Below are 27,641 nucleotides of genomic sequence, written 5' to 3' on the forward strand. Positions count from 1 at the left end.
CCAGATACACCAGCTCCAGAAAAACAAAAAGAATTTGAGATATATTCAAAGATTCTGACAAATTAAATTGTGAAACCCATAGTACAAGAGTAGACTTCTCTTTTTTTTCAAAGTTAGAAAATTTGAGGATGGAAAATTAATGTAGAACTATTATTTACTGTGTGGCTACAATGTACAAGCTACTAAGGATGAAATATTTGTGGGGATGAGCAAAAAAAGTGTGTGATCAGGGACACATAACGAGGTTTATTTTAGAATTCCCACTTATTTTTCTGTGGCTGGTGGCTTTGTAAAGGGGATTGGCTGACACGGATGTGGCTTCTTCCACACTCCTATTCTGGGGAGTCTGCTGGTTAGAAAATATGGGATTTTCAAAGTGAAAACTTTGGAGGTTTATGAGAAAATGTATGATGTAAAAAGCAGGCTTTCTAGCATGCTTCTCCTCTCCTGCTCTCACTGTGAGCCAGTTTTAGGGGAAGCTGAACCCAGGGGTGTTAAGAGAGCCATCATCTGTCAGATTTTCTTCCTTTACTCTGCTACACTTGGGTAGGAGAAAATAGGCAAAGAATAATCCAAGATATCCTGGAGAAATAAGCAGTGGTAAAATTCGAAACACAAGGGGTGCTACAGAAAGAAAGCATATGACTCAATGTCACAATGTTGTGAAAGGAGTGCCATAGTAGGTACCACACCAGGACAATCATATTTGATTACTTTTATCAAGACTTCATAATTTTCAGCATGCAGGCGCTGTACATGTTTGTGAAATTTTTACTCATGCAAATGATTTATTTTGAAGTAATTGCAAATTGCACTGTTTTAGCTTTGGTTTTGACATTCACATTGTAGAAAATGTAGTTAATTTTTGTATGTTAAACTTGTATTCTGTGACATCTACCAACTTATTAGTTCAAAGAAATTTTTGTAGATTCCTTGAATTTTTAGGTAGACCGTCATGTAACCTCCAATGAGAACAATATTCTTTTTTATCTTACTATTTCTATTTCAAATATTAATGAATTGAATTTATTGAGGTGACATTGGTTCACAAAACCACACAGGTTTAAAGTGTACAATTCAATAAAACATCATCTGCACACTGCATCATGCACCTATTGCCCCAAGGAAAGTCTCTTTCCTTCTCCATTCTCCCCCCTTTTCCCACCTCCACCTACTCCCACCCCCATTTCCTTTTGACTAAGTTGTTGTCTGTGTGCATGTGTTACATATACACAGTATATGCTTAATTCATTCACCTGCTTTCATTCAGCCCCTGACCTCTTGCTCCTCTGATAGCTGTCAGTCTATTGGATATATCTATGCCTCTGTTTCTATTTTGTTCATTAGATTCAACATATAAATTAGATCATATAGCATTTGTCTTTCTCTGATGACTTATTTTACTTAGCATAATAATCTCCTGGTCCATCCATGTTGTGAGATTTCCTTTTTCATGGCCAAAGTAGTATTCCATTATGTAAAATGTACCACATCTTTTTTATCTAATCTACTAATGGGTACTTGGGTTGTTTCCAGATCTTGGCTATTGTAAATAACACTGCAATGAACAGAGGGGTGTATATATATATTTTTTGAATTAGTGTTTTGGGCTTCTTCAGATATATTCCCAGAAGTAGGAATATATTTCTATTATTTATTTTGTTGTTTTATAAATGTAGTTAGAATTTCTAATTTTATGTTGCATAAGAGTGGTAAAAATGGACATTTTGGTCCATGTTTCTGATTTTAAAAAGACACTACCTCATTAACTATGTTGTTAGCTGTAGATTTTTTGTAGCTGTTCTTTATTAAGTTGAGGTTATTCCCTCTATTCCTAATTTGATGAGAGTTTTTTTCAGAATGGGTGTTAGATTTTGTCAAATGCTTCTTCTGCATCAATTTATATAATCATATAATTGTTCTTTTCTTGCCTATTGAAATGGTGGATTACATTGATTGATTCCAAATGTTGAACCAGCCTTGTATACTTAGAATAAATCGTTCTTAGTCATGGTGTAAAACTCATTTTATATCATGTTAAATTGTACTTGCTAATATTTTGTTGAGAATTTTTTCACCTAAGTTTATAGGGATATTAGTCTGTAATTTTCATTTTTCCTCTCTTTTCCTAGTTTGAATGTCAGTGAAATGTTAACCTCATAAAATGGGTTAAAAAGTGCTCCCTCTAATTTGGCTTTTGGGAAGAAAATATTAATTTATTTTAAAATGCCAGGTAGAATTCTCCAATGAAGCCATCTGACCTTTGAAATTTCTATCTAGGGAAATTTAAGTTATAAATTAAGTTGCTTTAATTATTTTAGAACTATTCAGATTATTTTACTTATCTTTGTTGACTTTTGATTGTTATTGCTGAAAAATGGGTCCATTTCTTCTGTTTGCCAAATATATTATGTAAAGTTGTTTACATCCTTATAATTCTTTTAATAGCTTCAAAATATGTAGAGTTATTCTACTTCATTTCTGATATTAATAATTTTTGTTTTCTCTTTTTTATTTAGTTTTGTTGGAATTCTAGCAACTTTATTATTTTTGAAGAACCAAATATATTTTCATTGACTATCTTTATTGTTTTCCTGTTTTCAATTTCATTGATATCTGCTCTTATTTCTATTATCCCCTTTCTTCTGCTTGCTTGGGTTTACTTCATGCAACTTCTTCTAGTTTCCTGAGGTAGTAGCTCAGATTATTGATTAACAACTTTCCTATTCTCCACTTAACAATTTCCTTATCAGGACTGATGTAGCCGTATTCCACATATTTTGATATGTCACATTTCCATTTTCATTCACTTCTAAGAATTTATTGACTACCTTTGAGACAATAAAACCTACCAAGCTGGGTCATTTATTTTGGTCAGATCCCCTTTGTGGCAAGCCTAGTAACTTCTTGTCACTTAACTGGAACCCATCAGCTATCAAATGCTTCTCAGTGGGGAGGGCAGTCTTGGGCCCAGTGGGATGGGAAGAAGACCTCTTCTAGCTGTTGATTTTAAGCAGGATCCAGAATCACTCACTCTTGCCTGTGCTGCTCAGCTGATCTGGATGCTAAAATGATGATTAAGATTCTGTGTTAGACACACTGGTGACTCCAAAAAAGAAATAAAACGTCACCCTCAGGACTAAACTCTTCTTGAAATGATTTTACTAACATGCCTAAATCAGAGCCTACAATGTAGGTCAGCATGTAATCAAGTGTCAATGTTGGGGAAGAAAATGACAGCGGGGACTTAGAAGAGAGGGTGTTTACTGTGGATAAGGTGGATATGAAAAAGTTTCTGGAAGGCTGTAGATCTAGGGCAGGTATGATAGGATGGGTAGAAGGTAGCACTGTGAAGAAAGGCATGAAGTTTAATATAGGCAAATGATATGCTGAGGCCAGAGTGTCAGCCAGTTCTGCTGGAAAAGTGGCCTTTTTGCTGATAGGAGTTTAAGTGAGGCCAGATTCTGAAGACTGGAATGTCAGGCTGAGGAAATCTTTTATTTTATGAGAATCTGGGGATTTTGTGATTTTTTTGAACTGGGGAGCAGTGCAAGTAAATATAGGGATGGTGAACATCAGTTCAGCTGGTAAAGGAAGGTTGATGTCTGTGGCATGGCTAGGATGCAATAAGGATGATGATCTTGAGGTGGGGAAGTGGGGCCTAGAAAGGACCACTGTAAAACTTTGAACAATATATTTTTGAAGAATAAATTTTCTTTGAAAGTGAAAGACTGAGCTAAAAAGTAAAAACATTCACAAATACACATGCTCATGAATGAATAGTTCAATAGAATGTTACTTTATATTTTGTGTTCAGTATCAACATTCACACTAAAATGCTCTCTCCAGTAATGCTTTAAGTATAATTTTAATTTATTCACGTATAGAAAGAAGTAAATAATATTAAGAACTCTGGTTTGCCTATGGACTTGTTATCTGACCCTGCTTGATATCAGTACTTAGAAGGATTGACTGAATATATGTGATGAAAAAGAGAAAAGACACTGAGATAAACACCGGAGTCTCTACTCTAGTTAATAAGGTGAATAAAGACAAGTGCATTAATTTTAATTTTAAAATTTTATATTATTTTAGATTCATAGAGTTTATGTCTTATGCATGATAGCTAATACAATATAAGTGATATGCATTATAAATAAAAAAGCATGGATAAAATCTTCTAACATATAAGATTGTTAAGCATATATTGACAGTGTGAGAGAAAAAAACAGATAAAGTGATGGGCTTGTAGGAGAATTGAAAGCAGGCATTATAACTCAACAGGAGATAATCTCTCTAACTAGTATAAAGATGGCTTTTGATTGAAATAATTGTTACCTTAATGTGATTTCTAAATACCAACAATACTATGCAGTTGCACGTAGTTATAACTCAAGTCTGACCTAACCAGGTTAGATAAGTGTTTTAGATTCTGGCAGAAACTCAAATGTAGTAAAACAGAGCATTATATAATAATCACATTTTAAATTCATCATATTATTGTTCTAGTGATAATTTTCAGTCCAATGGCATAGCCTATACAATTTGTGTGTGTGTGTATTCATGTATAGTGTCAGTGATAGAACAGTAAGGAAGACATTAATAAATGTTTCTTAAAGGGAAATACATTAACAAAAGAATACATGACTAGTTACTGTCTATTTGTCCTTCAGAAAAACTGATATAGGAAGAAAAGTGAGGAAAATGAAACAATCAATGGAAATGACTGTGGGAAGTCATCTTATCTTCAGTCTGGGCTTAACACAAATTATCCTATCAGTTTTGTTTATTTCATGAAATAATCTTTCATTCTTCTATGTAGTTGACATAAAACACACAAAAATAAATGTGAAAGTAAAATCATAAACCTCAATTCTGAGAACTTATGTGTATATCTCCTTTATCTCGTTTGAACACTATTAAATTCATTAGACAAAACCCAATATGCATGAAATTCCCATGAACAATAAAATCATGAGTGTACATTTAAAATAAATAAATGATAAAATGTGAAATCATTTTAATAATGTCTTCTAAGTAAAAGCAGCCAACTTGCTGACATCAAAATCGTGCTGTTCATAACATAAAATAAAGTTGATGCATTTCCTAAAGCCCATCACTGTGCTATTACAATCATTTGCCTCTTTAAAATGAAGTGTTTATTTCACCTCTTAAAAGTAATTATAGGCTGAGAAGTTACTGCTGTGGCCTCCTATGTACTATGCCTCTGAAACTCTGGTTCCCCACCACTTCACTGGCAGGCACATTGATGTGGAGAGGAACATGACTAAAAGAATGAAAACACAGCTGAGGTTATGATGTTGTGGGGTTAGTAGGGCACTGAGTGACTCAACAGTCAAGGTAGCATTCCCTTGTGGTTAACCTGGGGCAGACGTTTTTAGGTTAATTTATATGCAGTGCTCAAATCATGTATGATCTTTGGTTTACAAACCCATGAGTTTTTGTTTTTGTTTTTAAATAAAATCTGAAGTTTTTATGGAATAGAAAAAAACAGAAGAGAAAAATGTGAAGTGTAACCCCTTTCATCATTTCTAGACTAACCACAAATGCTCACTTAATGTTGATCATTGATAACTGATTGGGAAATCCATGCTCTGATCTTAAAATGACACACAGCCTTGCATACACTTAGATTTCCAGGTACTGGTACACCTAGATGGCCTGAGCACCACCTTTTTAAAAATATAAAGCTCCTGCTTCCTAAGAATTAGCTACTTAGTTATTGCACAAAGATGGTGTTAAGATAATAAATATTGTTATAGAATAAAGACAGGTGTTATCAGACCAGAGACCATGAAGTACAAAAATCCCAGAAAGGTCACTAACTCAGAACAATCCACAGGTGAGATAAAATTTATTCTGGTCCTTGACCAGAAAATATAGTTTCAGTAAAGGGATTGGGAAGAGAAAGGGCAGAATAATTAGTACAGGGACAAATGGGCCTGGTAATATCATGTTATGATTTTGGAGTTAAAGTGATTGGGACCTATAGCAGATGTTGCTTTTTTTTTGTCCTGTAAGCCTTTGGTGCACATCTGAGCTCAGTACAATTTAGGAGCACAGTTGCTATATTTAGGACAGTGTTCCACCTAAACACCCATGTCTCTCTGCTTCTGTGCCTGAGGGTCTTTTCTTGTGTCACAGGCATTTGCTCATAGAGTAGTCAGGAAGTATGTCAGGTATATCAGGTATAGTACCCATAGGACAACCCTCAGGCAATTGGAAATGGAAATCAATGGACAGATCCATCAGCTGCCTCACCCCTAATTTAAGCAGCTCCTCAGAAGGTCCTCATAAGGGAAAGGTATAATGCAGTAAACAAAATAATGATCCCCAAAGATAACCACATCTAAATCCTCCAAATGTGCAATATGTCACTTTATGTGGTATAATAGATTTTTCAGATGTGATTAAGTTAAGGGTTTTGAGCTGTAGAGGCCATCCTGGATTATTTGGGTGGGTCCAATGTAATCACAAGGACCCTAAGAAAAAGTGGAAGGCAAAAAAGTTAAGAGTCAAAGAGATGTGAAGATGTTACACTGCTGGCTTTGAACTTGGAGGAAGAGGCCACAAGCCAAGTGAAGCAAGCTGCCTTAAGCTGGAAAAGACAAGTAAACAGATCCTCCTCAAGAGACCCCAGAAAGGAATGCAGCCTGGTCAACACCTTGCCTTTCCAAGGTCTTGTCACATTACATCTTGAGTTACTAAAATAACCAATTGGTCTCTTAATTCACCATTTCTCTTTTTCAATCCAGCCTGCACCAAGCTGAAAAGTTACTGCTTCTGAAACATATCACAGAAATCCTTAATTGGTATTGAGACTTTGATATCATCTAATAGAATTTTCTCATAAATGAGGCACAGGTTTGGGATCCTACTTACTTATTTGTGTATTCTGGAGTTTTTAAACACTTATTTGTAAAATATTTTCTGAAACCCTAGAAACTATATTCAAACTGCATATTACCTATCCCTACCACTATGTTAGATTGATTACATTGCCAGCCCTAATTAATGACCTTTCTATATCCAAGCCTTTTTGCATTGTGACTTTGTAGTTATTATTATCAAAAGGGAGCATCTGTTTCTCACATTGTGAATTGATAATTGTTCTAATTCTCAAAGATTCTGATTCCATAAGTAGATATAGGGCAAAGCTCCTGATATCATATTGTCTTCAGGTGATTGTATTTCAGGATGGTTCAGAGACCTAATTTGACCATGAGCTTGCAGAGCAACGAGAGGTAAGATATTACTATGATGACCCATAACTGAGTGCAGTCTCACAATGCAGAATGTGCAGGTGCACATGTATCACATACCTGGAGAAGCCATTTTAACCAATGAACTAGCACAGTGTCTATGGGAAGTAATTCTGTCCTAGGAATATGACTATATAGAGACATAGCTATTGATTCATAGATAAAAATTATATTCTTTTTGGTATGATGGTTCTTAAACAAAGGCTTACTTAGAAGTTCAGTAGAAAGCAGATAAATGTTGAAGAAATTGATAGCTGTGCAACTGCATGCACTCTGTTTTCCTTTCTAATCCTGGACTCACTGATTGGTCTTTCTGGACCAGAGTTAGAAAATCATTGCCTTCCAGAACACCTCAGTCTGATGTGCAGGGCTTATGTAATTTGGTTTTATTATTCCTATTATTTACTTCTGTGTAAGAGCCACCACTAACCCAGTGGCCTAAAACAATGACTCCTTAATTGTTCTCATGGAAACTGTAGGTCAGCAATTGAGGCTTTGCACAGTAGCAATGCCATGTTGCTACCATTTTGGATATTTGGAGCCTCAGCTGGGAAGATTCAAATGCCTGTGGCTGGAATCCTCTGAAAGGTTCTTTACCCCATGTATGATGATATCTGGATTGGGAAAAATTGAAGGCTAGGCTCATCTGGAGAATGGTGACTAGAACATTTTCATGCAGTTTCTCCACTTGGCTTGGACTTTTTCTCAGTTAAGTAGCTGGGTTCCAAGATGGAGTGTTGTGATAAGGATTATGTAGACAGCAAATGTTTTAGGAAATCCAGACAGCAGCTGTTTTAACTTTTAGGAACTAGTCTTGAAACCCTCACATCCCCTCATCTACTGTATTTTATAGGTCAAGGCAGTCACCAAAGGTTCATACAAGTTCCACAGGAAGATACATAAACTCTATTCATTATTTGGTAACAGGAGAATTGACTTTTTATTGTGGGATGGGAAATATTGCTGCTACCATTTTCAGGATATTATATCTTTCATACTCTACCTTCTGGCCACAATAATCCATACACATACACAAACCCCTCCTGAATATCCCTAGAGTCTTATCCCGTTACAAGTTCAGGTTAAATGACAGGACCTCATCAACTGGATCAGGTCCAGATGAAGACAAAGCTTCCCAAGTCAAACTTTTTGACTGCAGCACTTTGAGAAAAGCTCTCTGTTCCCAGTGGTGGGCGCAGCATTATAGATGAGCACAGATTATGTAAAGTACTACTGTACCCATCTTTGGATAATAAAATCTTTCATTTTTAACCATTTTATTCTAATGTGAATTTTGCATCATTTCCTGAATGTGTCATGTTTCTACAGGTTTCTTTGCCTTTGTTCATAACATTCTTCCTAGGATGATCTCACTCTTCTCTGTCAATCAAAATTGTTTCTTTCAAAGTCCCCAAAATACTTTCTATTTATAGACATCTCATATGTTGTTCCAGCCTATGATGACCTCTTCATATTATCAATCACTGAGTGCCCACTATGGGCCATACTAAGGGTAAAAGGATGAATGAAAACAGAAACAGCCATGTTTAAAAAAGAAAGTCTAAATGTAGCCTTATATGCTTGACAAAAATTAACTTTTAAAATGGATCACAGAGATGTATATTAAATGCAAAACTGTAAAATACCATAAAGATAACAACAGAAAATAGAGATAATTTTGGATTTGGTGATGATTTTTAAGACACATAATCAAAGGCACAATCTATGAAAGAAATATTTGATAAAACTGGACTTAATCAAAATTAAAATTTCTTTTTTGTGAAATGCAACATAGAGACAAGAAGAGAAGGCACATACTGGAGAAAATATGTGTAAATAATATCTCTGATAAAGGACTGTTACCCAAAATACACAATGAACCCTTAAAACTCAACACTAAGAAGACAAACAATTTGACTGGAAAACAGACTAAAGACCTTAACAGACACCTCACCAAGGAATATAACAGGTCAAAAATAAGCATTTCACAAGACACTCCACATTGTGTCATTAGGAAAATGCAAATTAAAATATAGCAAATACTACTATACACCAATTAGAATTGCCAAAATCTAGAACAATGACAACACTAAAGGCAGGTAACAACATGGAGCAACATAACTCTCATTCATGGTTGGTGAGGATGCAAAATTTGTACAGCCACTTGGGAACACATTTTGGTGATTTATTAAAAAACTAAATATACACTTACCATATGATCCATTTGGTAAACACATTCCTTCATATTTACCCAAACTAGTTAAAAACTTATGTTCACAAAAATACCTGCATGTGTATATTTAATAAAATCTTCATTCTTAATTGCCAATACTTGGCGAATGAATAAATAAACTGGTAAAACTAGATGATGGAATATAATTCAAAGCTAAATGAATGACTTATTAATTGATAAAAAAGCATAGTGGACTCTCAAATAAATATTACTAAGTGAAAGAGCCAATCTGTAAAGGCTGCACACTGTATGATCCCAACTATATTACATTGTGAAAAAGGCATAACCATGAAGACATTAAAAAGTTCAGTGACTGCTAGGAGTTGGGGGAGAGAATGCATAAATAGATGAACCACAGAGAATTTTTAGGGCAATGAAAATACTCTGTATGATACCATAATGATGCATGAATGTCACTTAACATTTGTTCAAATGCATAGAATATACAACACCAAGTGTGAATAGTAATGTAACAGAGTTTTTGGTGATTATAGTGTACCAATTTGTAGGTTTATAAATTGTAACAAAGAGGACATGACAATAAAAAATTTGAAGAAAGTATGGTATAAGATGGCACTGGAGAAGGGGGTGGGAACATTGATCCACAAACGGTAGCTGTGTTGAAAATTTAAATTGGTGTGAGGTTAGGTGGCAATGGTTAGCATAATCAGATTTTTCATCAAAAAAGATTTTTCTTGGATTTGGTATGTGCAGAATATATTAGGTGGGTCCTACGGTGGGTAGCAAAGTCAGAGACCTTTGAGTAGTAGCCTAGGTTGTGGTATTTAAAGTATTAGTAATGATGAACAAAATGATACCTCATTAGACACTTAATCCAATTCTACTTTTTAACATCTCATATTTTTGTGGCTTTGAGTCATCATCAATTTCATTGTTTTATTTGGTCACACAAGCATTTTTTTTTTCCATTCAAGCTATATGGTACAACCCTTGGGGTTGAAAGCTGTAGTTATATATTTTTTAGGGATCAACACATTAGACATAGTGGTTGCTATTCAATAAGTACTTGAATGTACGAATGCGTTAAAGAACAAATAAATATATTAATATGATAATATTATTTATAAGAATTTTTAAGTTATCTTCCTAATATAGCAAAAGTACTCATTGACATTTTCATATTGTAATTTGTTACTCAAAGCAGAATTTGGGGCCACCTCCAAAAGCAGTCAGCAATATTTTGGAATCAATAGAGAGGTGTCCAAGAATTAACCCTTGCATTCTAGTCTCTGAAGAAGGAGTTAGTCTGCTTCAAATTCTTATGGAAACTATGGCCCAGGCCTTGAAGCAATCAATCCTGGTCCACCAACGAGCTTTAATTCCAGCCCCTCTATCACACCACAGAAAGCTGTGCAGCTTACCAGTGCCACAACCCAAAGTCTGACCTTGATAGATATCCGGGATCTGTCTTAAAATTAATGGTCATAATGACCTGCCTACCAGCTACTGGTCTTACTCCATAAACTTTGCCCAACTCACACTACTCTAGGAAGTCTGGAGTAGTGTCATCTGGCTATTTGCTCTGATTGCATGACAGGTACTGCCATGAGCTGTCTACCAAGCCAGGCACCCATAATAACCATATAGAAGACAATCAATAGGCTGTAGATCAGGCTATTGTGAGAAAAATTCATTGAGGCAGAATTGTAGGTCATTGAAATAGTAGGCACAGACTGGTTTTGGGACCAATTCTCACAAAGTTCTGAGCACCGAGCAGCTTTTTCTGGTACCCTCAAAGGGTAAGACTCTAGTCAGGGGAAGGCTAAGTCAGTACTCCTTATAGAATTACTAAAAATATAAGATGTATAAGTTACCCTCTTTGTCATATGAGAGGTACAATCATACTATAGATTGCAAAAATGTTAAGGAGGGTCCATACCATGTGAATGGCAGAGAAAGGAATAACTCCAGAATTGTATTTTGTCCTTGCAAGATTCAGATGATATAACATAAGCCTAGAGAGGTGATACCTAGACCTTGTTAACTAATCACTTTCTGAAAACACCAGAATCCTCAGGGCAGACTTCAAAATTATGGCAGAAATATTAGATGTCCAGCTATGGATGTCTTTGATCATAGTCAAGAATTAGGATATTCAGACATAATGCATAAAAACAATGGACCCTTCCCTGCTCAGGTAATTCAAAATTGGGTTATTCGATGTGGGATACAAAGACCCTCAGTGTTTACATAGTGAGAGAGACGTTGAATCCTGGAACAACTAAATCAAGACAAATTGCATCAATTCAGTATTTGTTACAAACAAACTGGTGTACTTGATGGTCCACATTCCTAAAAGAATACAAGCTATGAAAGTATCTATGGCTTCAGAGATCTATTTCCTCCCATCTCACATTGGTTTCTTCATGACCCCAGAGTCTGGCATAGAAAATGGTTTGAAATCAGCAGAGTTGCAGAAAACATTTTCCCCCAAAGCCTTGACTTCCTCAGCAATTGATATACTGACTGAAACCTGTGCCAGGCACAAACCTGTAGACATTACTATCTTACAGCTGGGTTTTCAGTGAAGTATATGCGAAAGCATTTCTTTTTTTCAAGATGATAGCGGTCCTAAGCCAGTGGTGAAGATTTGGAAACAGTGATTCCTTAAAGGCCACCAATGCTGGCCTTCAGACACTTTCCAAAATAATGCATATCCTCCAGCTAGCTCTTACAGTTGACCATCTCTTTCTTGACAGATGCATTCAATTAGCCGTTTCTAACCACACTTTAACACCCTCTATGGCTGCATCAGTGAGTGCCCCGTATACCTTTGAGGTTTAAATTGTAAGGGTTGTCAACAGAGTGGGATATTATGCTTAGGGACTTATTTTTTGGGTTGGCACTGTAAACAGTGGAGTAAAAGGTAATCTTACTTAATTAAGACTGATCTCAGAAAAGAGCTGACCTCTTGAGAATCTTCATGTAAATTCAGTCCAGTGCCTATAGCAATCAATCGAGCCCACTGTAAGGTTTAGATACCAGTTCTTCCCTCCCATGTACAACCCCTGCACTCAATGTCACAAGAGAAATTACTGCTACTCTTAACCATAGCCATTGAGCTAGCAGGGTAGGGCAGGAGCCAAGGTCCTTCCATGTCATATTACTTTTGTATCCTGGCCTTTTATTGTATCACTTTCCTAACCATGCATTATAAAAGCTGTACAGTCTAAGGGGCAAGTGCCTTCCTCATCTATGACATTCATCCTGCTAGATATGAGGCTGTCCTTCTATGAAGTGGCAAGGAGGAACCCCACCTGCAACTGACCATGTCCATATAAGTTTTTTTGAGGTTTTCTGCTCAAAAGGCCTGGATTACATGCCTCTGGGCAATGTGCAAGACCCGAGAATGAAGGTGCCTTTGGTTTTGCATGCTTTGCCATTGCAGGCAAGTTTACTAAGGTAAATAAATATTAACATGGAAATCAAGCTGAGGCTATGAAAGCTGGTGGAACTTCTCATGTGAGGCCATCGGAAGCCCTATGGTGCTGTTGAAACTCCAAGATAGGTGGAAACCCTGCTGATGATATCTTCAACCACCGAAAATATAGCCCCTCTGATCTAACCTAATTGTTGCTCTATGTTGTTGATTAGTCAATGTAAAAAACCTTTGAATTAGCCTAATTGTTCCTTGCACTGCATTTTTGATGTTTTTGAATCTGCTTATGAAGCAATAAAAATGATCTTGGTACTTTCCTATATGGGGTCCTGGTCAAAAAATATTTCTTGGGCAACTAGTGTGCCATGTAATTAATTTTACAGGATGAGGCAAAAGTAGGTCTATAGCTGTTTGTAAGGAAAAATAATACAATAATTAATAAATAATAATACAAAAATAAACTTTCAAAAATTCACAACTGCAAACCTATTTTTGCCTACCCTGTATTTTATCAAACATTACATCATAGTACTTGAGCTCTTTATCATGCATTAACTTTCTAATTTTCCCTGGTGAGAAACATGTGCTATCTTTTCCTTCCTTCCTCCCTCCCTCCCTCCCTTCCTTTCTTCCTTCCTTCCTTCCTTCCTTCCTTCCTTCCTTCCTTCCTTCCTTCCTTCCTTTCTTCCTTCCTTCCTCTCTCTCCCTTTCTTTCTCTCTCCCTTTCTTTCTCTCTCCCTTTCTTTCTCTCTCCCTTTCTTTCTCTCTCCCTTTCTTTCTCTCTCTCTTTCTTTCTCTCTCTCTCTCTCTCTCTCTTTCTTTCTTTCTTTCTTTCTTTCTTTCTTTCTTTCTTTCTTTCTTTCTTTCTTTCTTTCTTTCTTCCTTCCTTCCTTCCTTCCTTTCTTTCTTTCTTCCTTCCTTCCTTCCTCTCTTTCTTTCTTTCTTTCTTTCTTTCTTTCTTTCTTTTTTTCTTTCTTTCTTTCTTTTCTTTCACTACATTTTTTCTTCTTTTTCTTCAACCAAGGATTGAGGATATGTGATTATTGATTGTAAATAGAGAGGGAGGGGGAGAGAGAGAAGCAATGATGAAAGAAATGAAAAATTGATTGGTTGCCTCTCCTATACACCTGAACGAAGGGTCAACACTCAGCCTTTCGGTGTATAGGACAATGCTCCAACAAAATGAGCCACCTGGCCAGGGCAACATGTACACACTCTTAAATACTTATTTATACTGTCTTGGCATCTATGGGACTGAATCTTTCCTAGGTTTGGAAGATATTTTGTGATGTGTGCTCTGGAAGGGTGTTGGCTTACTCAGTAACCCCTGGGGTACGTGTGTTGGAAGACTTGTTGGTCAACAGAAGCTGTTTTATTTGCAATGATGAAGAGCTGTGCTACTGGAGCAAAGAGTGAAAACACAAAAACATTAAATTAGTCTCAAGCTTCACAAGGGCTTACAAGTTGATTGATGAGGCAAGACTCAGGCAAAATATAATTAAATAATATTATTAATATTTGCAATCTAATGTTAGATTGAAAACAAGTCGTCGGCAGCCGTCCGTCTCGAGAGATGATGGTGTAGCTTCTTAAGAGTCTATCTGCACCGCCGAGAATGGCTGTGCAGTCCGACTTGGGAGTGACACGGTATCTGTCTCCTCCCGTGTTGAATCGACATCTTGAGATGACGCTGGAGTGTCCTCTCCAGTGAAGCTGAAGCTACAGAGCCTGGGCAGGGTGATATGGAGGGTCTGCTGTTGCCCATGCAGCAGACCCCCCCTCTCTTCGCAGCTGAAGGGTCCAAGGGAAAGACGGAGTCAATACAGCTTGGCTTCAGGTGCGCCGCAGGAGTTGCCGGTGTTGACTACAACGTCAAACCGCCTTAGGGACTCCGGCTCCGGATTTTCTGTCGGGGTTTACTCCCTTAGCCTTTCCCCTGAAGAGGTATGCCGCAAGGCAGCGGAGGTTTTTTTTTTTTGGAGTCAGAGTTTTCCTTCTCTGGATTGAAAACAAGTAAATCACAGTTATCAGGAGAGTTCTGCTCAGTTTATGTTGAATAGATAAAAATGATACCATGCCCTTTAGATGTGAAGAGGATCACTACCTAACATGACATTGAAGCTTGTAATCAAACTATTACAGATTTCCATGTATACTATTAAACAGATATTGACTTTCGTGAGGTTATATCAAGACTCATTGGCCAGAGAAGTAAATATTGACTGATAAGATGTTGAGGTCAATAATTACCCCCAGGAACAATAAATCTTTGTATTTACAGACACACAAATTCAATAGTTGGTGTTGTTCATTAGATTAAATACAAATTCCAAGTCATTAAAAATATCTGGAAATCCCTTTTTATAACCATAAATTTTGACAGTTTATAATTCATCTTAAAACAGCATATTTTAAATCAGATCTGATATAACTCCAGAAGAGTTTTAGTTTTAATCCTAGCCTTATAAAAATAATTATTTTGTGTATGCCTCCAGGTTGGCTAATACTATTCCAGCAGCTAACCTAGGGATTGCTACATAGTAAGTACTCAATAAACATCTCTAAATGAAATTAGTCTCATGCAATTTGGCATTTAAATTATTAATCATCATCAAAAACTGATTAAAAAGTATATGTTACATAACAATCATCAATGTCTTAAATTCACTTACACTATCATTACAAAAATACATATTCAGAACTTAGAGTAAAGGGCATATCAGGCAAATGACTAATGCCACTGATGAACTTTGAAGTATTTGCATGGCTTATATTGGTTTTTTACCTGAATTTATTCAGTATTTTATTTTATTCAAAAATAAATTTCAGTTCTCTAAAATTTGATATAATTGAGAATTTAAGTATATAAATCATGAAAATACTCTTCTCACTGTCAATTCAAAGAGCTAATTTTATGTAGGCAATCAATTATTTTGAAAGACTGCATCTCAACACTGATTGCATTCACATCAAGACAGTATTGCCTATGGTAAGAAAATGGCAAAGGGACTGGCACATAGTTTTGGACTGGGGCTGGGGATTGCAAGCAACAAAGTTTTAGTGTACAGATGAGTGCTCTTGTTTGGCCACAAAGAGATGGCGCATAAACTTTTTGTTACATGCATACTATAGGTTGTCATCTGCCTACACCTTTCAATTCTCACACTGGTGACCACTTGTATCAGCTGTCTCTGGCCCCTACACAACCACTCCACAGGTGCCTGCTTTCAACTTGCCAACATTCTCCTAGGCAAAGAGCAAATAACTGATCCTGAGAATGGCCAAATGCAGCTGGGCTGCACTGTGCATTGGATACTATATGGGAGATTTAAAATATTTCTCCCAAAACACAAAGAATAATTAAATAATACCTACATGCCAACCTTCCTGGATTAACAGCTGTTATCAGTTTGTTAAGTTTCTGTTGTTTTCTTGTACAAAAATAAGGATTGTAGGTAATAATTTAGGTTTCTATATTGTTAACACTATTGTAGATGTCCTCCAGCTTTTCTCTTTTACCCACCTCCACCCAGCCCCCCTATTGCCACACTATTTTCTGTGTTCATACATTATGCATATATGTTCTTTGGCTAATCTCTTCATTTTCTTTCATCCAGTCCTCCAATGCCTCTCCCCTGTAACAGTTGTCATTCTATTCCATGTGTCAGTGTCTCTGCATATTTGTTCATTTAATTCCACATTTAAGTGAGGCCATATGGTACTTGTCTTTTTAAAAAATATATTTTATTTATTTTTAGAGAGAGAGTAAGGGGAGGGAGAAAGAGAGGGAAAGAAACATCAATGTGTGGTTGCCTCTTGCATGCTCCCACCTGGAGATCTGGCCAGCAACCCAGGCATGTGCCCTGACTGAGAATCAAACCAGTAACCTCTTGGTTCACAGGCTGACCTTCAATCCACTGAGCCACACCAGCCAGGGCATGGTACTTGTCTTTGTCTTTCTCTGACTGGCTTATTTTTTTTTAGCATAATAATATCCCAGTCCATCTATGCTGTCACAAAGTATAAGAGGTCCTTCTTTTTTATAGTTGCATAGTATTCTGCTGTGTAAATGTACTACAGCTTCCTTATTAACTCATCTATTAATGGGCACTCAGGCTATTTCCTGATATGTTTATTGTTGTGAAAATAAGGGTGAAAATGTTCTTTCCAATTGGTGTTTTAGGGTTCTCAGGGTATATTCACAGAAGTGGGATTGCTGGGTCAAAAAGCAACTCCATTTTTAATTTTTTGAGGATACTCCATACTGTTTTCCTCAGTGGCTGCACCATTCTGCATTCCCACCAATAGTGCATGAGGGTTCCTTTTTTTTCCACATTCTTGTCAGCACTTGTTCATTGATTTGCTGATGGTAGCCATTCTGACAGGTGTGAGTTGATACCTCATTGGAGTTTTAATTTGAATCTCACTAATGATTAGTGACACTGAGCATTGTTTCATGTGTCTAATGGCCATCTGTATGTCCTCTTTGGAGAAGTGACTATTGAGGTCTTTTGCCCATTTTCTAATTGAGTTGTTTATCTTCCTGGTGTTGAGTTGCATAAGTATTTTATATACTTTATAAATTAACCCCTTATCAGATGTATCATTGGCAAATATGTGGGTTCCGTTTTAATTTTCTTAATGGTTTCTTTTAATGTTTAGAACCTTTTTAGTTTGGTATAGTTCCACTAGTTTATTATTATTATTTCTGTTTCCTTTGCCCTGGAAGATATACCAGCAATAATATTGTTACAGAAGGTATCTGACATTTTACTGCCTAAGTTTTCTTCTAGGATTTTTATAGTTTTGCAACTTACATTCAAGTCATTTATTTATTTTGAGTTTATTCTTGTATATGATGTAAGTGGTGGCCCAGTTTTATTTTTGCATGCATCCGTTCAATTTTCCCAATACCATTTATTAAAGAGACCGCTTTTACTCCATTGTATGTTCTTACCTCTGTTGTCAAATATTAATTGACCATATGGACATGTGTGTATTTCTGGGCTCTTTGATCATTTGCACTGAACTACCTGCTTGTTCTTGTACCAGTATCAAATTATTTTGATTACAATTCCTTTATAGTATAGACTGATATTTGGTGTTGTGATCCTTCCAGCTTTATTCTTTTTTCTCAACATTGCTGAAGTTATTCTGGGATTTTTTGGATTCTATATAAATTTCTGAGATATTTTATTCTTGATCTGTGAAATATGCCATTGGTATTTTAATGGGAATTCTACTGAATCTGTAGATTGCTGTGGGTAGCATGGACATTTTAATGTTGTTAATTTTTCCAATCCATTTGTCCAATTTGTTAGCATATAGTTGTTCACAGCATTTTCTTACAATCTTTTTTACGTCTGTAGGGTCAGTTGTTACTTCATCTTTCTCATTTCTGACTATTAATTTAGGTCTTCTATCTTTGTTTCATCATAAATCTGGCTAAATGTTTATCAATATTGTTTATCTTTTTAAAGAGTCCACTTTTGGTTTCACTGATCTTTTGTATTTTTAATAGCCTATATGTCATTTATTTCTGTTCTCATTATTTTATATTTTATTTATTTATTTATTGTTTTTCTATTACAGTTGTCCCACTTTTTCCCCCATTGTTCACCCCCACCACCAAACCCACTCCTTCTCCCACAGTCACTCCTACCCCATTGTCCATGTCCGTGAGTCATTTATACTAGTTCCTTGAATAGACCCTTCCCTACTTACTTCTCTACTCTCCCCCTCCATCAGTAACTGTTAGTCTGCTCCTTGTTTACATGCCTTTGGTTCAATTTTGCTCATTTTTTGTGTTGTTCATTAGTTTCCTGTATTAGGTGTTGTTTTTCCTTGCCTGGCTTATTTTACTAAGCATAATTCTCTTTAGTTCCATCCATGTTGTTGCAAACGGTAGAAATTCTTTCTTTCTTTCTGCTGCATAGTATTCCATTTAGTAAATGTACCACAGTTTTCTGATCCACTCATATACAGATGGGCACTTAGGCTGTTTCCAGCACTTGGCTATTGTAAATAGCGCTGTTATGAACATAGGGGTACATAGGCTTATTTTTGAATTGGTGTTTCAAGATTCTTTGACTATAATACTAACAATGGAATTGCTGGATCAAAAGGTAGTTCCATTTTTTATTTTTTGAGGAAACTCCATACTGTTTTCCATAGTGGCTGCACCAGTCCGCATTCCCACCAGCAGTGCACTAAGGTTCCCATTTCTCCACATCCTTACCAGCACTTGTTTTTTGATTTGTTAATGATGGCCATTATGACTGGTGTGAAGTGGTATCCCATTGTGGTTTTTATATGCATTTCTCTGATGGCTAGTGATGTTGAGCATTCTTTCATATGCCTATGGATCCTCTGTATGTCCTTTTTGGATAAGTGTTAGTTCAGGTCCCTTGCCCATTTTTAAATTGGGTTGTCTGTTTTCTTGGTGTTGAGACATATACCGTATTTTTCAATCCATAAGATGCACATTGTTTTCCACCAAAAGTGGGGGAAAATGTCTGTGTATCTTCTAGAGTAAATATTGCATCACAAACCATGATGAGTATTACCTGACCTAGCTTTCCCAGAAAACTAGAGGAGTCCTCGAACCTTAAAGTCTCTCCTCATTTGTTAATGACAATGATGATGGTTCTTAATACCACTGTTTATTGCTGTTCACTTTACATGGATGAAATAGTATTCTGTTATATTTTATTAATATTTTAGTACACATTTGGTTCAGAATATATTTTTTTCTTCTTTTTCTCCTATAAAGTCCAGTGTGTCTTATAGTCAGGTGTGTCTTATGGTGCAAAAAATATAGTAAAATTTTTATAAATTTTGGAGATCAATCCCTTTTCTGAGGTATCATTAACAAATATGTTTTCCCATATGGTTGTTTCCCTTTTCTTCTTGCTGATGTTTTCTTTTGCTGAACAGAAACCCTTTATTTTGATGCAGTCCCATTTCTTTATTCTTTCCTTTATTTCCCTTGCCTAAAGATATATATCGGTGAAAATAATGCTACATGGGATATCTGAAATTTTCCTGCCTACATTTTTCTCTGGGGCTTTTATGAAATCATGGCTTACATTTACGACTTTGACCCATCTTGAATGTATTCTGGTGCAAGGTGTAGGTTGGTGGTCTAGTTTCATTTTTTTCTTGCACGACCCTGTCCAGTTCTCTATCACCATTTGTTGAAGAGGCTCTTCTCACTCCATTTTATGTTTCTTCCACCTTTGTCGAATATTAGCTGACTGCATAGACCTGGGTTTATTTTTGGGCTCTATTTTGTTCCATTCATCTATATGTCTATTCTTATGCCAGTACCAGACTGTTTTGATTACAGTGGTCTTGTAGTATAGTTTGACAGCAGGTGTTGTGATTTCTCCTACCATGTTCTTCTTCCTCAAGATTGCTGTGGCTATTTGGGGTCTTTTTTGGTTCCATAAAAATTTTTGAAGTATTTGTTCTAGTTCTGTGAAATATGTCACTGGTATTTTAATGGGAATTGCGTTGAATCTATAAATTGCTTTGGGTAGTGTGGACATTTTAATGATGTTGATTATTCCCATCCATGAACATGGTATATGCTTCCACTTATTTGTATCTTCCTTAATTTCTTTCTTCAGTGTTATGTAGTTTTCTGAGTACAGGTCTTTTACCTCCTTGCTTAAGTTTATTCCTAGGTACTTTATTTTCCTTGTTGCTATAATAAATGCAATTTTTTTTTTAGTTTCTGTCACTGATATATTATTGTTGATGTACAGAAATACCTTCTATTTCTGAATATCGACTTTGTTCCCTGCTATTTTGCCAAACTAACTAATTAGATTGAGTATATTTTTATCAAGTCTATAGGTTTTCTATGTACACTATCATGTCATCTGTAAATAATGACAGTTTTACTTCCTACTTTCCAACTTGGTGTCTTTTATTTCTTTTTCTTGTCTTATTGCTGTGACCAGAACTTCCAAGACTATGTTGAATACGAGGGGAGAGAGTTTACATCCTTGTTTTGTTCCTGATCTCAGGGAGAATGCTTTCAGTTTCTGCCTATTGAGTATGATGTTGGTTTCAGGTTTCTCATGTATGGCCTTTATTATACAGTGTATTGAGTTATGCTCCCTTTATTCCTATTGTGCTGTTTTCTTCATAAATGGGTGTTTTACTTTATCAAATGCCTTTTCAGCATCTATTGATAGATCATGTGATTTTTGTCTTTCATTTTGTTTATGTGGTGTATTATGCTTTTTCATTTGTGACCATTAAACTATCCTGACATCCCTTGGATGAATCCCACTTGATCACAGTGTATGATCTTTTCAATGTGTTGTTAGATCCAGTTTGCCAATATTTTGTAGAAGATTTTAGCATCTATGTTCATCAGCAATATTAGCTGGTGGTTTTCTTTCTTTGTTGGGTCTTGATCTGGTTTTGAAATTAGGGTGATGCTGGCTTTATAGAAGAAGGTTAAGAGTCTTCCCTCATCTTGAATTTTTTGGAATAGTTTGAGAAGGATAGGCATTAGTTCTCCCCTAAATGTTTTGTAAAAGTCACCTGTGAAGCTATCAGGTCCAGGGGTTTTGTGTGCTGGGAGTTTTTTGATTACTGTTTCAATTTCAGTCTTTGTTATCAGTCTGTTCAGGCTTCCTACTTTCTCTTGATTCAGTTTTGGAAGATTATGTTCCCAGAAGTTTCTCCATTCCATATTGGTTGTCACATTTATTGCTATACAGATGTTTGTAGTAATTTCTTTCAATCCTTTGTATTTCTAGTATTGGTTGTTATCTCTCATCTTTTGTTTCAGATTTTGTTTATTTGGGTCCTCTTTCTTTTTTTCTTGATAAGCCTGGTTAAAGGCTTGTCGTTTTTGCTTATTTTTTCAAAGAACCAGATCTGGTATTATTGAACTTTTGAAATGTTTGTTTAGTCACTATGTCATTTAATTCTGCTCTGATCTTCATTTCTTTCCTTTAACTCTCTTTGGGCTTTGTTTGTGTTGTTCCTCTAGTTCTGGTAGCTGTCAGGTTTGATTTTTTATTTAAGATTCTTCTATCCTTTTCAAGTAGGCCTGTATCACTATGACCTTTCCTCTCAGGACTCATTTCACTGTATCCCATAGGTTTTGGGTTGTTGTGTGCTCATTATCATTTGTTTCCAGAAACTTTTTGATTTCTTCCCTGATTTCATTGTTAACCCATTCATTATTTAATATCATCTTATTCATTTTCCATGAGTTTGAATGTTTTTGAGTTTTTTCCTTGAGTTTGATTTTCAGTTTCAAGCCATTGTGATTTGAGAAGATGCTTGATATAATTTCAATTTTATTTAATTTTTGAGGCTTGTTTTGTGTCCTACCCTGTGGTCTATCTTTGAAAATGTTCCGTGTGCACTTAAAAAGAATGTAATTTTTGCTTTTGGGGGGTGAAAAGTTCTATATATCAACTAAGTCCATTTGACCTAGAGTGTTGTTCAATGCCTCAATATCCTTGGTGTTCATTTGCTTTGAGGATTCATACATTGTTGACAATGGGGTGTTAAAGCCCTTACAATAAGTGTGTTGGTGTTGACATCCTTCTTGTAGTCTTCCAAGATATTTCTTATATATTTGGGTGCTCCTGTGTTGGATGCATATATGTTTACCAGGATTATATCTTCTTCATGAATTGTTCCATTAAGTATTATGAAATGTCCTTCTTTGTCTCTTTTTATGGACTTTATTGTGAAATTTGTTTTGTCTGATATAAAGATTGCTACTCCAGCTTTATTTTCCTTGTCCATTTGCTTGGAAGACTTTTTTCCATCCCTTCACTTTCAGTCTATGTAGATCTTTTGTTTTGAGTTGTGTCTCTTGTAGACAGCATATATGTGGGTCATGTTTTTGTATCTATTTCACTACTTTATTTCTTTTTATTGAAGCAGTTAATCCATTTACATTTAAGGGATTAGTGACAGGTATTTATTTATTTCCCTTTGAACCTGTGTTCTTCTCCCTCTCTCTTTCTCTTCTTCTTTTTAAAGGAAGCCCTTTAGTATCTCTTCCAATGTTGGTTTGATGGAGGTATATTCTTTTAGTCTTCCCTTGTTTGGGAAACTCCTATTTCACCTTTCATTTTGAAAGAGAGCCTTGCTAGGTAGAGTATTCTTGGTTGTAGGCCTTTGCCTTTCATGACTTGAAATATTTTTTTGGCATTCACTTCTGGCTTGTAGTGTTTCTGTTAAGAAATCAGTGGATAGCCTTATTGGAGCTCTCTTGTATGTTATTTGCTATTTTTCTCTTGCTGCATTTAGGATTCTCTCTTTGTCTTTGAATGTTGCCATTTTAATATAATGGGCCTTGGACTGGGCCTCCTTGTGTTCATCTTCACTGGGTCCCTCTGTGCTTCCTGTACTTGTCAGACACGTTCTCTCCCCATGTTTGGGAAGTTTTCTGTCAGTATTTTTCAATCAGGTTTTCTAGCCCTTGGTTCCTCATCTTCTCTGTCTGGTATCCCTATGATATGGATATTGCTGCATTTCATGTTGTCCTGAAGCTCTATTAAACCTTCTTCATTCTTTTTCAGTCTTTTTAAATTTTGTTGCACTGTCTGGGAATTTTTATCTATGTTGTCCTCTAGTTCACTGATCTGACCCTCTGCTTCATTTAGGCTGCTTTTGATTGTTTCTGCTGTGTTCTTCAGTTCAGAAATTGTATTCTTCATTTCTTCCTGGCTCTTATTCATAGTTTGTATGTTCTTTTTCATGCTGGTATAGTTCTCAGTAAGTTTATTGTAGCTTCCTGGAATTCTTTGTAGTTTCCCTGGAGTTGTTGTAGTTTTCTTGAAGTTCATTTTTATCTTCTCTGAGTTTGTTGAGTTCATTGAGGTTCTTCATTACCATTGTTTTGAATTCCATGTCTGATAGTTTTCTTACCTCTATTTCATCTATCCCTCCTTGTTGGAATTCCTCCTTTCCTTTCCTTTTTATGGCATGTTATTTATCCTTCTCCCCATTTTATGTGGCTCTTCTTGTTTGTTTCTGCTTCTTAGATTGGACCACATTTATTTCCTGCCTTTGTGGTGTGACCTTCTTGTGTATAGTTTGAACTGCTGCCTCTGTCTGATGCCACTTGGTGGGGAGTAGTCTGCTTAAGAGATTTCTCCCGTAGCACTGGGGATGATTCTGCACTGAGATCTAGTCTTCTCTCCCAGCTCTTTCTCCAGAGTCAGTGCCCAAAACTTTTACAAAGTACCTCTAGTTCACTTCATCCTCTTTTAACCACAGAATGGGGCAAGTGCACACCCTCACACTGGCCTACTTTGGGTTGGGGGTGGTAGTATTTCATCCCAGGGAGAGTGGAATGCTTGTACATCAGGGTAGGTGGAACACCAGTGTTTCTGTGCACATGGTTGGGGCAGGCCAGTTGGGCACCAGGGCAGCTCGGCTGGTTGTGTGCCAAGGTGGGTGGACTGTTGGCTCTTCTGCAAGCCAGCTTGGGCAGGCTGATTGTATGCTGAGGTGGTCGGGTCATAGGCTATTCTGGGTACTGGCCCAGGGCTGGGAATAAGTGGGCAGATTGGGCACTGGGGCGAGCAAACTTGTTGCATGCTGGGGCAGGAAGACTGCTGGTTCTTCTGCCTCTGTTCTCATCTTTATTATTTTCTTCCTTTTATTTACTCTGGAATTTTTTTGTTCAGCTTTTTCTAGATCTTTTAGTCATAGGGTTAGATTGTTTATTTGATTTTTTTTCTTGATTCTTGATGTAAGCTTCTAATACTATGAACTTTCCTCTCAAAACTGCTTTTACTATTTCCCATAGATTTTGGGTTGTGGTGTTTTCATTTTCCAGATAATTTTTGATATCTTTATTTATCTCATTGGTAACCCATTTTGTTAGGTTTGTGCCTGGAAGGAGGGAGGAGTTGGCTGGACCAGTTCAAAGCCTTTATTGAAGGATGTTCAAGCAGGCGGCTGAATCTGAGTGGACTGAAGCAGCAAGGGAAAGGATAGAGGGATTTTTAAGGGCTTGGAGCAAATGCTCAGGGGGATGGGTCACCCTGCTGGTCAGCTCCAGATTCCAAGGTATAGGTGTTTACAAAAAAAAATGACCCTTGATTAGGGATGACTGTCAGGAGACTTATGGTAAATGATTAAGAAGGAGGGGAAGGGGCAATGGAGGTGTAATTAGTTCTCAGCAGAATGTAGTGGCTATGCCTTAGTAACATCTGTTAATGGGGAACCTTGTGATTGGGTGCATGGCCAGTGATGCAGACCCTCTTTGTTTCAGCACAGGTGATGGCTCAAGTCCTATGTGAGTGCAAGCCACACTTCCAAAGAACACAGTGACCACTGACCATAGCCTGTTTTGCAAGGCCTGACTCAGGTGACAGGTTTTGGGGCAGGCAACAAGGGGTCATTGACCCCAACACATTTCTTGTTCAGTGACATGGTATCTATGTGTTCGAATATTTTTCACTTTTTTTTTTACTGTATTTTCTAGTTTTATGCAGTGTTATCTGATAAGTTGTTTGATATGATTTCAAACTTCTTGAATTTAAGTCTTATTTTGTGTCCTAACATGTGGTCTGTCCTTGAGAATTTTCCATGTGCACTTGAAAAAAATGGATATTCTGAGGTTTTTTTGGAAGATGGTGGCCAAAGAGGTGGAAGCAGGGTCCACTTGTTCTTGCACCCAACTTGGACATTTGGCTAATCTTCCAAAAAAGAAACTGAACATTCAATGGAATCTTGGTTTATATGAAGTTTGGAAGCCAAGGAATGTAGAATATTTTTCACAACGGGCAGTAAGGAGATTTTGTAGGTAGACTGAGAAATACCCTCTATGTGGCGCCTGCATCCAAGAAGAACTGGGTAAGAAATCACAATTTTGCAGCTCCCTCCTCTTCCAGGGCAAAGAGTCCCCAAACCCTGCCCAGGAGTGACTGGGATACACAAAGTCAGGGAGATTCAGGCTACACACACACAACAGTGAACAAAAACACCCATAGCTACAGAGGCAAATGCCAACTTGGAAGGAGCCAGGGAGGGATACTATATGTACCTGGGTCTGGTGGAGGAGGCTGGCTGTGGCCAGCTGTGAATGTGAAGGACTTTTGACTTTCTGGAGAAGTGGCATGTATGGAAATCTGGAAAGTGAGTCAGTGCTGCAGTAGGAGTGCCCAGAGAGGTTTTTAAAAATGGAAGCTGAGGCATGCTGGACAGGGACCCTACACAGAGCTGCCCTGCCAGCAAGGAGAAAGAACTGAGAGTGTGATTTGCTCCCATTCAGTGTGGCTGGGCTAGTTGATCAGAAAAATGCACAGCAAGGGGATTTCTTGGCCCCAGTCTGGCACAGCTGTTCAGAGTAAATAGTGTGAGCTTCTGTATGCTGCAAGGGACCGTGGGATGGGAACTGTGCACCTGAGATTATTTAGACAGACAGAACCATTTTCCCTGGTGGAACCTCTGGGAAGGGAAAGTTGCACCCAGCCCCCACCTCTTGCAGGATCATGGAAAATCTGCAAAACAGGCTGGACAGGCTCAAAAACCCTGCAGGGTACATTTCTGCAAGAGAAAGACAGCAAGAGCAATGCCTAAAGGGCCCATTTTGAACTCTCAATGAGACAAAATACATTGGTTCCTAGAGTCTTATTTCACTGAGGCCAGTGAAACAGGGAGAACAGAAAGTGGTACAACGGGAGACTCAGGGGTCCACTAAGCCTCAGCTTGACTTGCACACAAAGCTGCTGTCAACACCAAGCAGGAGAGAGTTGACCTTCTTACACAGATTGCCACAACTCCTCAGCCTATGAAATGGACAACTATTAAATATAAAACTATATATTATTGGAAATAAGCTGGGACAGACCAAGAAGGGTGGTGCAGGGCAGGTGGAATACACCCACTATTTTTCCATAAGACTGAACCTTTCCTCCAAGGAGAGAACTAGAGGACTCTCCCTCCCAATAAAAACAGAAACTCTCTCTAGAAACAAGTGAAGGTGATACAAAGTGTGTTGCCAGAAGTTGGAAGACCCATCCTGGGACATTCTAGGTGATAAAAACCCAGAGCTAGATCAAGAAAGAGAAGTCAGAAGGTGAACTCCAAATGCCTGAGATAAATTTAACCTCACTCTTTTTCAGAATTTGTGTTCTTTTTTCTTTTCTTTCTTTGACATGACCTCTTAATATGTCTTCTTTTGCTTCAATTGTATTTCAACCAATTCATTACTCTTTGTTATTTTTAATTCTTTTTACTCAGATTTTGTGTTTTCAATTTTATTGTTATTTTAAATCTCATATTGGCCCTTCCCTTGTCTTACTCCATTTTGCCTTCTTCCTGCCCTTTCATATTTTTGTTGTACATTTTACTTTCTCCCACATGACGCCTGGTTCCTATTTCTTACTCTTACTATTTTTCCTCCCTCTATCCTCTCAAAAGCATTCTTCCTTACTTTAGTCAGCTAATGCTCTTTCTCCTTTTATCATATTCTTATTTACTTTCCACCTTAATAAAGTGTGGCTTGTTGGGTGTGGAAAACACCGTTATTGCTGTGCTGTTCGTCAACAGTATTCCTATTTGTTCATGATTTTTTGTACTTCAAACCTCATAGGTTACTATCCCCCTGTCTTACTCCATTTTACCTTCCCCCTGACCTTGCTCATTTGAGTTAGAAATTATATTTTTACTTTTCCCTTCCTTAGCCTGAATTCTATTCCTCACTCTTAGTTTTTCTCCCCCTATT

The sequence above is a fragment of the Furipterus horrens genome, unplaced genomic scaffold (assembly GCF_987537825.1).
Source record: "Furipterus horrens unplaced genomic scaffold, mFurHor1.1.pri manual_scaffold_6, whole genome shotgun sequence".
In the NCBI taxonomy this organism is placed as follows: Eukaryota; Metazoa; Chordata; class Mammalia; order Chiroptera; family Furipteridae; genus Furipterus; species Furipterus horrens.